The following is a 14682-nucleotide window of genomic DNA, read 5'->3' as shown; positions in this document are numbered from 1 at the left end:
GTTATAACCACAGAGGTTAATGCCAGTCAAGCATATTTTAAGATGTCAGATAGTACTGCCTAACCAGAGGATTTTTTTCACTCTGCCATCACTTATATGTAAGTTTTATTACCACATTATGACTAACCACACAGATACTATTATTTTTTCTGTGACTTCACAAGTCCATTACAATATAAATGTGTATAATTTAGCACACTGACTTTCTACAAAAAAAAACCTTTTTTCTTACATAGCTTAAAATGTGTGGGTTTTCATATTGATAAAACTCAGGGATTTCAATCAAAGCATTTTGGAGACCTAGGTCTGTTGATTTATGATGATACTGCTCTGCTGTTTGCCCTGTTTCTCCTCTGGATGTTATCTTTATGTTGCCTGGACAGCTGGCCCTGTGTTCCAGAGCCTTCACCACCCCAGACTTTGGTCAGCTGTATTACATCAAGTGCACTCATCAGCATTTGACCTCAGATACTACTCTGTAAAATATGGCTGCTGAAAACCGGACCTGTTCTCCTTTTTGTCACTTTTGCTAAAGAGGCAGAAATTTCCACAGAGGATGATGGTGAACATGTCAGGAAATGTCACATCTTAAACTGTCTCTACTAGAGTCTATCTCATCTTGCTTCTCAGTTACCCTGGGTATGCGACATGAACACAGGAGGGAAAGAGGAAATACAGTCAAAGCATAATCATCCTGTTTATTGCTCGTGGGTTTGGTTTTTTTTTCTTTTAATTATATCAGTATTCCAATGGTTTGCATTATTTGCCTTGTCTAATTTGAGTGAATGGAACCCATTCCTCCGTGTTTTGAGTTTCTTAGGTCAACTGCAAAACCTAAGCACAACAGGCTCACTGAAGAATGACATTTTAGCCTTAATGTCCAATTTTCTGTGTTTCAGTGATTTAAAACAAATCCTTTTTATATGGCTTTTAAAGAATGTTATTCTGGACTGCACCAACATGAATATTGGCTTTAATAGTTGAATAAAAATACTCCTATAGACTACCAAAAATTTACCTTTGGATGTTATTTTAATGTTTTCTTTTTGTACGTACTGAGAACATGGCATTACAAAGTGAATACGAGTAGCTACACTTGATAAAGAATACAAAATTGTTTAGCAAGCAGTCTGAAAATTTTTCTATATTATTATTTTTAAAATATACTGCTGAAAAAGGGAATAAGCACAAGGATACTGTACATGCCATTTATGAGTGCAGAAACCTTATTGTTAAATGTCAATTGCTGATTTATGATGTGTCATCTGCTATACACTTGATAATGCATACATTATAGCTAAATTCTCTTTAAAAATGTATGTCATGCTGAATATTCTTGTAGAAGTTCAAAGCATTTTTAACAATTCTCAATTGCATAATAATGCATTTCTTTATCCTCCCTTATTCAGTAATAAATTTATTAAGTTTAAATGTATAGGTCTCCAATCTGCAATATTTCAACAGGGCCCCATGTGCATCTGAAAATGCTTATAAATATCTTTACTATTTAAATTAAATGTATTCAAGAAGTCGGGTTTGAAGGCAGTCCTGAACATCATTTTTTTTCTTTTTTTACAAATCAAAAATGTAATGTCCGTGAAAGGAGTGGATAAGTAATTCTGGAGACTGGTGCTCTGTTGATTTATACAATAAGGAAACCATAGAAAATTGACATAGAACAGTAATATCACAGGCAAAGTGTCCACAAAAGTTAAAACTAGTGAACCATCAAAAGGCTCAACTTTATCTTGTAGACATGATGGTTCCAATTCATGTTGTACATCTCAAATCTGGTTCTCTGCAGCTGAGAACCACTTTAAATGCCTTTTGTAGTAAATGAAGACAAATATGCATTTTTTTAATAAATTGATCTTTTTTACAAGATGCTTCAGGTTGACATAAATCTTTCATATAAGTATTTTATTTCTCCATGTTCACTAAGAAGGCTGCCTATGACAATTAATAAGAATAAGCAGAGTTCACAAAAACCTGGTAAAGAGTGTTATTCTTCTTACACATTTTTGTTATTGTTTGAATAGATTAGAAGCCAGAGAATGAGAAAACATATGTATAGTAGCTTAAATCAAAAATTGGAAGGACAGAGTGAGTCGAGTACTCAAATAGGTATCCCTTGATTAAAATGTATTCTCATTCTTATTTTAGACTTACTAATGCCAATTTTGATGCTGTTACCAAAAGAAGTATTTTTGTTCATTTGTTTTACTAAATCTTATTTACACTGAGAAATATATTACTACATTAGTGAATTGTTTTGCAAAAATACATGTGCATTCATATAAAGAAAGTGACAGCTGCTCTTGATAATTTACCAATTTGCAGAATATTCCTTGACTTGTCAAATTGTATCTCATAACTGAATGAAATATTCCAAAACATTTTTTCAGACCTCCATGAATGAAGGTTTTCTTTGTATGACTTGTTAACTATTATAGATTATAAGAAAACATAAAAATAACCTTTTTCTTTTCTTTCTTTTCCTCATGAGATGTCACTGTAAGAAGTAGACTGTAGGGACCCAGGACCTAAGGCAAACATTTTTATTAAACTACCACAAGCAAACCAAAGATTCCCAGATTATAAGAATGTAGTACACACAATAGGCAGGCAAGAATAACACAACCTAATGCTTTGGTACAATATAAATTCAGTATTAACCACAAGAGAGATCTTCATTAAAATATTTATGTTTTAGGTGATACGAATTTTTGGATCAGAGTCATTTTGTATGAAGATTAAAGGCTTATGTCCCACTAACTTTAGTGAGATCAGTTCTCTCAACTAGCCACATCTGACAAAGTCATTATATGAAAACGTAACATTCACAAGCTAAAGGATGAAATTAAATGTATGCAAAATTTGAATGAATGGTAGGTATTATTCTCTGATATGGCAAACATATGAATGATGGACATAGGAACAGAATTTGATTCAGCACCTCTTTCAAGGTGGCATGCTTCTTTAAATTTGTGTTTAGTGGCAGTCCCAGGCCAGTGAGTTTACCTAACATATTTTAAAAACAATTAATACCGGAAAGAAAAGTTTCAGTAGAGAAAAATTCCGACTAAAATCAAAAAAGTAAAGTATTTTCCTATTTAACCAAAATGGCAAAATGTGTCCTTAGAATAATAAATAGTAATAATGTTCTACATTTGTATATAGACAGATTTTATTTCAGGATTTGTTGTGCTATGGAATGGTGCTTGATTTTTCTGTTATATAGTTGGGAAATTTAGGAATAGAAAAAAAATCCATATTGTTCCTACCACATTGGCCATGAAAGGTACGGGGGAGGAAGAAAAGTAGGCCATATGAGGAAGACATAACTTTATGATCTGGCTACTCTACACCATCAGAATAGTTCAGAACACATCATTTATACATTAAAATTATTGAAAAAACAAATCTTGGAACTCACTTCATCACGAACTGTCTAGACCTTCAGCTAACTTTGAAAAATGGCACGTGCAGAGGTAAATCTGAATTTTATCTCCATTCTTGCAGTTGCTAGAAGAATGGAATATAACAAAATAACAGCTTCCGTGTTTCATTAACAAAGCTCATGTCCATAATGATGGTTCACTGATCACCTTCATGAATGTGTCTTATTTTACTATTGATGCTAAGTCACTATACCTTAGAGCCTCATCTCAGTAATAGCTCTGAAGTCTTATAAAATGAAATAATAAAAGAAATGTAAAGAATCAAACCTTTATAATATATTTGCATTCATTTTTGCTAGAGGGTGTTCTCATTCTAGAGAACATTTTTGGTTTAAGAGAAAGTAATACTAGTGCATTGCTATGGAAACCTTTTCGCATTCATATTTTTTTCCTACTGGAAATATTTCCTCACCGATTATGTTACATTTTCTATGTCTTGGAACTTCACAAGTATGCACTGCTTTTACCTTTACTTCTGATTTTGACTTTCTTAATATTGTAATACATTTCTCCTAAAATTGTGATTTTCTTGCTACATAAAATTTGTTATTTTTGCACCTAAATAAATTCAAACCAGAAAAAAAATAATATATATCTTTTTAATCTTCATAATTTCATTTCAAATGTTATGTAACTTGTTTTCAGTGTAAGAAGAATGATTAAATGTAACTATTGTTCCACTAGTGAAAAAAAAAATTCAATAAAGTAATATTTTCTATTTTACTTGCATTTTCTAAGAACTGAAAACTCTTACCAGCACGCCCCCTTTTGAGCTTTGTTCTTCCCCCAGGCTTGCAATGAATATAAATGTCATAAATTGTGCCAACAAACACTGAAGGAATTAAAATTGCAAAAGCAAGGATGCTTTACTGTGCCCATTGCTTCACATACAGCACAAGTTCCCATGTTCTCATATTGTGTGCATATGCACACACGCATGTCTAATGTTCTCAGCTGCACTATAAAGCATCTTTGGTTACTGTAGATGATGGGGCATGTGCAAGATTCTGATTCTTCTTGAAATAAATGTATATCTATGTGAATTAAGGTTCAGAAGGAGAAAATATAGTTTCAGAAGGCAAAATTATACAAGGCGTTGATGAGCCTCGTCGTAATAGCAGTAGGCTTAAGATGGTCTCAGACTAAATACAAATTTTTGAGGGAATTTCTCCTATAATAACAAACTATTTGTAAAAAACAAATATATGTATTTAGACGAATATATCTGTTATGCAGATATTGATGTATAAATATTTTGCTTAAAATATTATTCTATATACTCATATATAAAGGTATATCTCTATATAAATGCAAGTAGAATCTGAATCACCAGATAAATAGCTAATACACATATGAGGTATTCTATCAAAGCTAGCTGAAAAGTAGAATTAAATTCTGCACTGAAATATATGATAAATATTTCAGAAACCTCTGTGTCATGCAAGATTCTACTACATTTCCAACCTCTAAAGTGCTATTCAGTGGTGTGCGGAAATAACTGAAGCAGATCATACAGTAGAAACAGTATAGCTGGGCTAATGCTGGCAAGTGTTCCTGCCAAATATAAAATGGGAAAGTATGAAACATTACCATTACAGGAAGTTCATTGGTACCCTTCTGACACAAGTTCTTATTCTGTCAATGAAATAATCACTAGTCTACTTTAGACAAGATACAACAAATTATCTCAAAACTTCAGTTTAAAATAATCTTGTTTAAATTGATTTTATTGGACCAGATAAAGGGAACAGTCAGATGAACCAGTACTAGCAGAGCTTCTGGGATGGCAACACAATTGAGAAGCAGAGACAAACAGATCTTTGGTAGAAGCATCTTCAGAAGCTGATTGTCTGCTAGGTGAATGCCTGTCCATAGTTCTTAGTCTTTTCCAATGATGCAACTTTTATTTTAATACCTGAGATAGCACAGTATCAAGTACATTCCTTAGCTGGTTTTGAGAAAGCTATCTATCTCATGTAATGTTTTAGAGCTGTCCTGATCTACATTAATGGCAGGATCCTTGACTGTATTAGTCAAACAGCAGCTCCTGAAACCAGCCAACTGTTCTCCCTCCTCCTGCTAAATGCTCCATTTGCATTTACCTTTAACTTGTGTCCTGGTAGGCTCTTTTTAGCAGGTGGTCTGTTGTTCTTCCATGTATAGCTGGATTTTCCTCTTAATGAAGCAACACCTCTAATCAGCATTAAAATGTTCTCAACATAACATTGTGATCAGATCACACTATCACAAATAAATATTTTTCCCATTTAATTTGAGAAATCATTTTGAACCCTCTTGAGCCTTGAGGAGGTATTTTGCTATAGAGCAGATTCACCACCAAAGTGATTCTGCAGAAGTTGAAACACAGAAGATTAAGCACCAAGATTCATGTCACTGTGGGTCTGAGTAGCAGCACTCCTGGAGACTTCGGAAAAGTAAATGGAGAGGTGCCTACATATCTTTTGAGAGCCAGATCAGAGCCTCTAAAATACCAAGCCAAGAAAATACTTTAATAAAGTGGCATTTACAAACCTGATACTTGTAATTATAGAATTAGTTCACCTAAGTGAAAGAGCTGGCCAGATTAAAGAACATAAATGTAAGGTCAAATAATTCATCTCTATTAGTAGAGTTGAATTCTGCCAATATTAGGAGATTTTTTTAAAATTTTTTAATTCGTAAATAAGTTTCAAAAGACAATATTTATTTCCAAAATAAGATTATACAATAAAATGCTAGATTCTTTTTATTCAGAATAGATTTTTAGAGCAGTTGGGGAAACTCTTACAAAGCAGAAAAAATTGGGATTACCGAACATGTACTTTGTACCCATGTATACTTTTTCATAAAGTTGTAATGTTGTACCTTTTATAACAATGTTAAGTTGCTCAAAATATTAAGATGAGAAGAAAATTTGTGAACATAAATCTAGCAGGCTCATTTTGGAGCTCTGGAATCATTACCTTTATTGCTGTCTAAAGACATAATGCATCACTTGAAATGGAAGCCAGCAGTAGCATTTCTCTTCCATCACTTCAAGGCTTGGCTTCAGATTTTATACTAAGGTATGTAATACAAGTCTGGTAACTAAAAAAGATTAATGCATAATGGCAAAAGGTGCAGAACATGCTACAAAATGGCATACTTTTAGGGTAGATGTTCTATGTTTAGGTATAAGAAATACAATACTTCCTATTGTTGTTTTCATCAAAGAGCAATAGGTGGAATCTGGGACATCACATTCTTATATTGCTTTATTTACGCTGTTTCATATATGGTAATGACCAGTAGAAATTAATAGGATCTTTTAAGTGATGTGAGATCACCCTCCACAGGAAATACTGTAGAATGCAGAATTCTTTGATATCCTGCAAGTTTCCAGTAATACCTCCATGCAATGCTACATTTTTCCACATACTGCACAGCATTTTTCACCTATCACAGCATTCTTCACCTGTTCAGTCACTCTATGTTTAATAATCTTGTCAAAGCCAATAACCCTCTCAAAACAATGAAATATGCTTAGCCTTCCTATTCAGAAATCTCTCAAAAGACATGCTTTGAAAAAAAAAAGATAAGGAATTGGACATAGGATTTTCCATACGTCATAATTTCTGCACTGTCATTGGTCACAGCCTTCACCAACTCCTGATATAAGGAACTCCCCTGATATAAGTCTTGTAGGGGATAAACTTTTTTGGAAAATCAATTACTGTTCGATTCCCTTTTCTATTTTAAATATCTATCTACATCCTTTGCCTTTAAATTATTTAATTTAAAAATGCAATAATACACATTTTCTAAATTCATAACAGGAGTGATCCATAATAGTACATCTTTTCTCTCATATAATCCTAGATAGAAGGCAATTAAAAACATATATTGCCATTCCTAAAGAAAAGTCCCAGGGATGAGAAATCTATGTTTGTGTTAACTTTGGAAAGAAGTATGTCTGGTCTGTGTAGCAATGAAGCTGCTTATCCTCTCCCCGTCCTAGGTGTTTGTCCTCACCATAGAAATGTATACATATGACACAGACTAATGATGCCATAAAAGCCTTTTGGTTTTTTAAGGTATGAAGGATAAGTAAAAGTAGAAATTAAAGGCAAGAAGATTGAAGAAAATGCATCATCATCTCCTTTTCTCCAAATGTCTCTCGTTTTTCTCCACAAGTCTTACGAGGAGAGGCTGAGGGAGCTGGGGTTGTTCAGTCCGGGGAAGAGGAGACTGAGGGGCGACCTTATCGCTCTGTACAAGTACCTGAAAGGAAGCTGTAGAGAGACGGGGGTCGGTCTCTTCTCCCAAGTTACAGATGACAGGACAAGGGGCAATGGCTTCAAGTTGCGCCAGGGGAAGTTCAGGTTGGATATTAGGAAACATTTCTTTACTGAAAGGGTTATCAGGCATTGGAATGGGCTGCCCAGGGAGGTGGTGGAGTCACCATCCCTGGAGGTATTTAAGAAACGTGTAGACATGTTTCTTCAGGGCATGCTCTAGTGCCCAAGATTATTGGTTTGTCGTGGGCTGCTGAGTGGGTGGGTGATGGTTTTTTGGTTTGGTTGTTGTTGTGTGTTTAGGTGGTGGGTGGTGTGGTTTTTTTGTTTGGTTTTTTTTTTTTTTGTGGTTGGACTCGATGATCTCTGAGGTCCCTTCCAACCACTACAATTCTGTGATTCTGTGATTCTGTGATTTGCCCCTGCTCAGCCCATCACTGTGCCATCTACTATTCTCTAACCTAATGTCTCTTTTTTCTTCACACCCACTGCTCTACCACTCTTCCTAAGCCAGAGCCAGAGCACACAACAGTAGTCCCTTTTTAACGTTATTTCTCCTTTTTATTCTTTCTGCCCCACCTGAGGATCCTTCTGAAGTTACTCTTCTTTTAGAAGGTTGTCTCATAGACCTGGAAAACAATGACAAACACTGGCGCTTTTTGCAGTTCATTTCTAGAGCTCTCCCTCTGCACAATGGCTTCTCACTGTAGCTGTGCATACGGCTCTCCCACAGTTAAAACTTGATTTGCTCCAGTACCAGTATTCTTCAGACACTGGTGTGGTATGCAGGAGACAGCAGGCAGCAGCCAGAGGCTTTGCACCAGGCCATGAGCCAGTGCGGAGGGAGGCAGGGCACCAGCTCCACCTTCCCCTCTCCTCCTCCTCACCTGGAGGCTGCACAACGTCGCTGCTGACTCCAGAGCTCCTGTTGCTCCCCAGCAGGCAGAGGAGCAGCAGCTCTCCACTGTCTCCAAAGAAAAGACAATGAGACAGATATTTGGCAGGTGTGAGAAGGGCAGCTATTACTGCCTTTTGACATGCTTTTTGGCACTAGCAGTGTACACACCATGCTTTGACACCCCTTCTTCGAATAAATATACTCTCTCTCTCTATATATATATATATTATATATTACCGTTAAATTTTTATTCTTTCCTTTGAACTATCAGACCATTGATCATCTCATGGTTCAATCCTATAGTTTATGTCTAGTAAACTGGTGTTGTTGTTTTCTGAACTTCATATAGGTATTTATTTTGGAGGGGAAAAAGTCAGTATCATTTATCTGTCATCTATAAAAAAAAATGTGGTTTTTTTAATCTTAAAACAGTGTTCATATATTATATTAAATGAAACACTTTTTAGAACATATATTCTTTTCATTGGAATACTATTAATATTTTCAAAAGCTTTGGGTTGCTGTCTAACCCTAAAGTAAGAAAACCTTCAAAATAAAAACTATAAGGAAAAAAAAATCTTCAATTTATCAATTAATAATCAATATGTTTATTGACATCAAAGATCACTTTTTATAGTTATTATAACTTTATATTTTATTTTATGTTTTAGGATCAGATCTTTTTATCCTTTACATTTTCTCGCTGGTAAAAAGGAAAAAAAAATCACAAAAACTTTAAGGAAGCATTAAAATTCAATATATGTATGGGATGACTTATAAAGAACAAAGTGAATGCTAGAGATAGCTGACAACTTGTAGATGAAATTTATCTAATCTGTCAATTCAGGGAAAGTTTGCATTGTTGAATTTTACTGACATATCTAATGGCAAGAGAATACAGGAAGGCAATGAATAAATTGAAAGTTAGTTGACTAGATGATGCACTGAAATTTGTACTTAGGATTCTCAGAAAAATTACTGGCAGCCTGGTCTTGACACTACAAATACAAGAATAAGCTTTCTTTTCAGTATTACTAAGGCTATCTCAAAAGATCCACAGTCATGAGAAACTCACAAACTACTGTTGCCTACCAAAACTATCCTGGTTATTTACATTTTGGAATTTCTTTTTTCTATCTTTCTTTCCAACTGTGCTTTTCCTTCTCATATATCTAAAATGATCCTTCCCCTCTCAAATGTGGATGATACTCAAGAAACCATGGATTTCTTCATTGTACCTAAACTTGTAGTCTCTTTGATAGTTTCCAGTCAAGAAGCACCTTCCCCTCCCGATATGCATTACAACATTTCAGTAGAAAGGCTGTTAGAAACTTGAAGGGAAGCAAAATTTCTGGATGACTGCTTATTTATCCTGCTCATTTTAAAAGCAATTTAATTGTATCCAGAGAACAGCTGAAAAATAGTTTATTTTGTAACCTCTGAGATGATATCTGCAGTATCTCGGTTACCTCAAACCAGGACACCAGTCTAAAATTACACTCTTTAATCAGTAAGTGAAATTCATCCTGTTTATATTTTTGTCATCTGGTGATACAATTATTGCTGAGGTGTAGAAAAATCTTTGTTTTCAGCCCAAGAAGGAATTTCACCGTCTCAACCTTTCAACTCAAACTATTCATACAGAGCTTTACAACAAGATTGAAAACAACTAGGATATGTCTATGAATCTGTCTTCCTTTCTAAGAAGATGTTACCTATGTACATCACAAAAACAACAAAAAAATAGATTTTCTGTAAGTCTAGCTGAAACTGCTTGCAAAGCTGCTTTTCAGTGTTTACCCCGATTCCCTGAAGATAATAAGACTGCTTTATAAAAGATTTTCATCAGGGTCCCATATGATTCTTTTTAATCTCATCTCTACTGCAGCATGTTTAATAGAGCAATGAATTGTCAAGCAAATCTCAAATCATCTAAGTCCAGAAACAGAGAAGGTAATCCAAACATTTTCTTCTTTGCTTTATCATTTTTGTATCTATAACATCTTTTACAATATTAGTATCACTGTCCAATGACTATACTAATTTTTACTATAAACTAAAAAGAAAAAATGATACTGTATTAATAAAATAAGGAAGAAAATTAAAACTGCTGGGGCCAAATTATCTCCAGGGGCAAATATACAAGTCATATGTGTTACTCAACTTTGACAATAATGTATGTTCCTTTATGAAAGTTCACTCCTACAAAATGTAGTGGATTTGTAGTAAAGTAGCAGTGTTCTGAAATGAAAAGTGCACTTAAGATGATTCAAACTCTAGTTGCAACTTAAGCTAACAGTAAGATAACAGTTCATCAGCATTTTCTGTTTCCCTGGGGACAAACTGTTTCTATCTTAGTAAAAGATTTCTATTTTTATTTCTGTTTCACTCTTAGAAAAAAGGTGTTCTGCTGGAGTATGTTTCTTCTATGCTTCTTTCCACTCATTCTCAACATAAAAATTTTAACTACCTGCCCTCCTGTCAGATATGTGAGCTGCTGATTCTACATAACAACCTGAGGATGACAGGTAGGGTTTCACATTCAGTTCCAGACAGCAATGAGGTGGACTCTCTACCATGAGGATGTCAGGAAGACGGTTTGCTTAGCTCCAAATAAGACAAATGCTTCAGATTGCTACTTCTAAAGTTGTTTAAGTTGAATCAGCCCCTATCCATGTAGAGTTCACATTCATGAAACAGCTTGAAAAGCTGTAAAGTGTACGCTTATACAGAGCATGACCTTGGTTTATTTATGAGATCAGACAGAGCAACCTTATTAAAGTTTGGGCCCATGACTGAAACATTCTCCTGTATGTTGCAGTTAGTAAAACCTAACAGAGCTTTGAGTAGTAGCTGGGCAAATAAAAGTCAAAAAAAAAAAAAAAAAAAACAAAAAAAAAAAAAAACAAAAAAAAAAAAAAACAAAAAAAAAAAAAAACAAAAAAAAAAAAAAACAAAAAAAAAAAAAAACAAAAAAAAAAAAAAAAAGACAAATAATCATATCATCACCATAATTATGCAACAGAATCAATCATCCGGGATCCAAATTTACAACATGAGTGCTCTGGGAATAACTTGGCCTCCATAAGGAGTTACTATCTTCTGTCGTAAGTGAATGTATTTACCACCTTAGGGTTCAATTACAGCTATCATCTTGAAACTGGAGTGATCCCTGAAGAACCTTAAAATTATAGATACTGTAGAACATTAGATCATAAAGGGACTTTGTTGGTCATTGAGACCATTCCCTTGCTAGTGCTAGAGCAGATAACCACATCATATAATCCATTGATCAAGCTCCATTTTGAAAGAAGTTACTTTTATGGGTTTGTTGTCTCCTCTTCCCTCTCCCTCTCCTGCTGTGATTCATCCTTCTCCTTCTCCACACTGCAAAACCCAAATTCTCCAAAATGAAATCAATTTTGTTTTGATCTTGAATATTTCAAACACAGAATTTTTATGTTCTACTTAATATACGTACTGTCTTCTGTAGTCAGCATCTGTCACATAGTTCTATCCATGATTTTTATGTGCACATTTTATAGGATTCTAACTAAACCAAAGAAAGAAAAGTGATTTCTTATATCTTTATTTCAATGGATGACAATTGGTACCACATACATGTACCATTCAGATGAATGAGTTATTTTGAATCCTGCTACACACACATTTCTGTTGATGCTCTATGTGGAGACTTAAGCACCTTTCCCACTGTGATGAATATCACCTCCAAAACAGAAAAAGGCAAGTAGCATAACCATGGGCCTCAATATCTTCTGTATATGCAAGACCTTTTGACTGGAATTAGACTTCTTTCAAATAACCTATAAGCACTGCAAAACAAAAACAAAAAAATAAGAACGTTTCAGCCATATGTTGTAGTGTAACAGTTTGTGCAACAGTTCAGGAAATGGGAAGATATAGATAAAAAGGTATATAAATTAAAATAATGGTACAAGCTACCACAGAAATAAATTGTTAGGAAAGCAGAAGAATTCTCAGTCTCATGATACATCATAGTCAAGATATGAGGCCAAATGTAGATTGCTGGGTTCAATACAGAGGTTATTTAATAGACTGTAATGATGTGTTCATGTTTGTTGTTAATACTAATGAATCTAAGCCACTCATTTTACACCCCTTCCCAGGTAAGAAGGTCATCTGAGTGATTAAGTTCCCCTATGTATTGATTTGTTTTTTCCAAACATGGTATGGTAGCTAAAACATGAGTATTTTCCCGAGTTATATGCTGCACCTTTTGCTCTAGGGCACTACAGAGTGCTATGAACTTCATCCTAGTGGAAAAAAAAAAAGAAACCATAAATTAATTGTAATTGAAAGAAGAACCTCAGAGAGACATATTCTTTTTTGTGTATAGTTTAATAAGTCAGCAAAGTAGGTTTGAAATGGATTGGATTGTCAATGCCAATTGACCCTAGAAACAAAAGGAGCAATATGAAAAAAAAAAAAAAAAAAAGAAGAAAAAGCTGTGAGTCAGGTTGAACTCTGAGACTGAATAAAACTGTGCAATGAGACAGAAGAATCCACTGCATCTGCTTGGGTGCAGTACAAATGAAAAAGGTTATTAATCTGTGACATTTTTAAGCTGGGTTGAAAAGCTTAACAAAAATAACAAAGAATATAAGTCTGAGTATAAAGTGTGTGTAAATAAAGAAATCTCAATGAAATCAAGTAAGCTACTGTCCTGGTTTGAGGTAAAACCAATAAAACAGTGGCACTTATGTATTTATTTTTTGTTTAAAGAATCTTTGTTAAATATTGCCACATCATGCAATATTATATAATTGTTACTTAGTAACAATTGTATAGTAATTGTATAATTGTTACTTAGTTTATACAGAGTTTAAAATGTGAAGGAAGGATCAAGATATCTCCTCTTAGATCATGTTGAAGTCTAAGACTAACTCAGAGCATCCACTGGTCCCCAGGCCACATGGTGCCTAAAGGCTGATGCCCATACTGCCCAAGGCTAGACTCCACTAGACTGTGCAGGCTGTCTTCATATTCTGTAAACTTTGTCAAGTTCTCTTCCAAATTCCAAAGTCCCTATGAGCTTAAAACCTACTTTTTATTGCACATTTTTTTCCAATAATGTCATAAGTAATTAATAGCAAGCTGTCACTTGATGGAATGGGGGACACTACTTTTTTATAAGAAGATGATGGATGAACATGAAAGATTATAACGGATGAACATGAAAGATTATAGAGAGTTAAGAGAGTCTAATGTTTCTGATTAAGCCATAGATTCTACCAACAACATTCCCTAGAAAGAACTTCCACCAAAACAGACTTCTCTAAATGGGAGCTAGGTAATTTGCGCTGAAAGGAAGCTTGGAAGTAATCTGATACACTTGGAAGAAGCTGGATTGAGTCTGATGGCTAAATTAGTCGATGATGAAGTAGCCAGAATCTTCCACTCAGCTGAGAAGCAGAGTTCCATTATTTCAGAAGGAAGGGAAGGGAAGGGAAGGGAAGGGAAGGGAAGGGAAGGGAAGGGAAGGGATTACTTTGAAGTAGTATGTGCATCTACACTGCTGATTTAATGCTCTGGAATGGCTCTTTTTAGGTGTAGATTTGCTGTGTTTCTGTACCTGGATTTGTTTGCTGTGCGCTACAGAATACTGCTGTGCTCTCTTTAAGTTTTTCAACATGGCTAAGCCAAGACTGAAATCATGCATTAGTGCACCATCTAGAGATCACCACTTCCAATATAGAAAAATGATAATGCAATGTAGCAATGACAGCAAAACAGCCTGGGATGTCTGTACAGAAATCTACTTTGAATTGCCAGTTAAGTACAGCATGTACTTACAGTTAGTGCAGATTTCATTGCTTTCAAAGATGATGGGTGAATATATGGTCCCATAACCATAATGGAAAGTAAAATTTTCTTACCTTCTTCTTTGTATGGTACTAGTCAGCAACATAGGTGCATCCTATGTAGGTACATTTGAAGTTTGAACTATGTTGCTTTTAGAATATAGTGAGGAACAATATAGATATTACTTTCACCCTTAGATCTATGC

The sequence above is a fragment of the Calidris pugnax genome, unplaced genomic scaffold, assembly GCF_001431845.1.
Source record: "Calidris pugnax isolate Ruff unplaced genomic scaffold, ASM143184v1 scaffold56, whole genome shotgun sequence".
Classification (NCBI taxonomy): Eukaryota; Metazoa; Chordata; class Aves; order Charadriiformes; family Scolopacidae; genus Calidris; species Calidris pugnax.
This window is presented reverse-complemented; position numbering follows the sequence as displayed.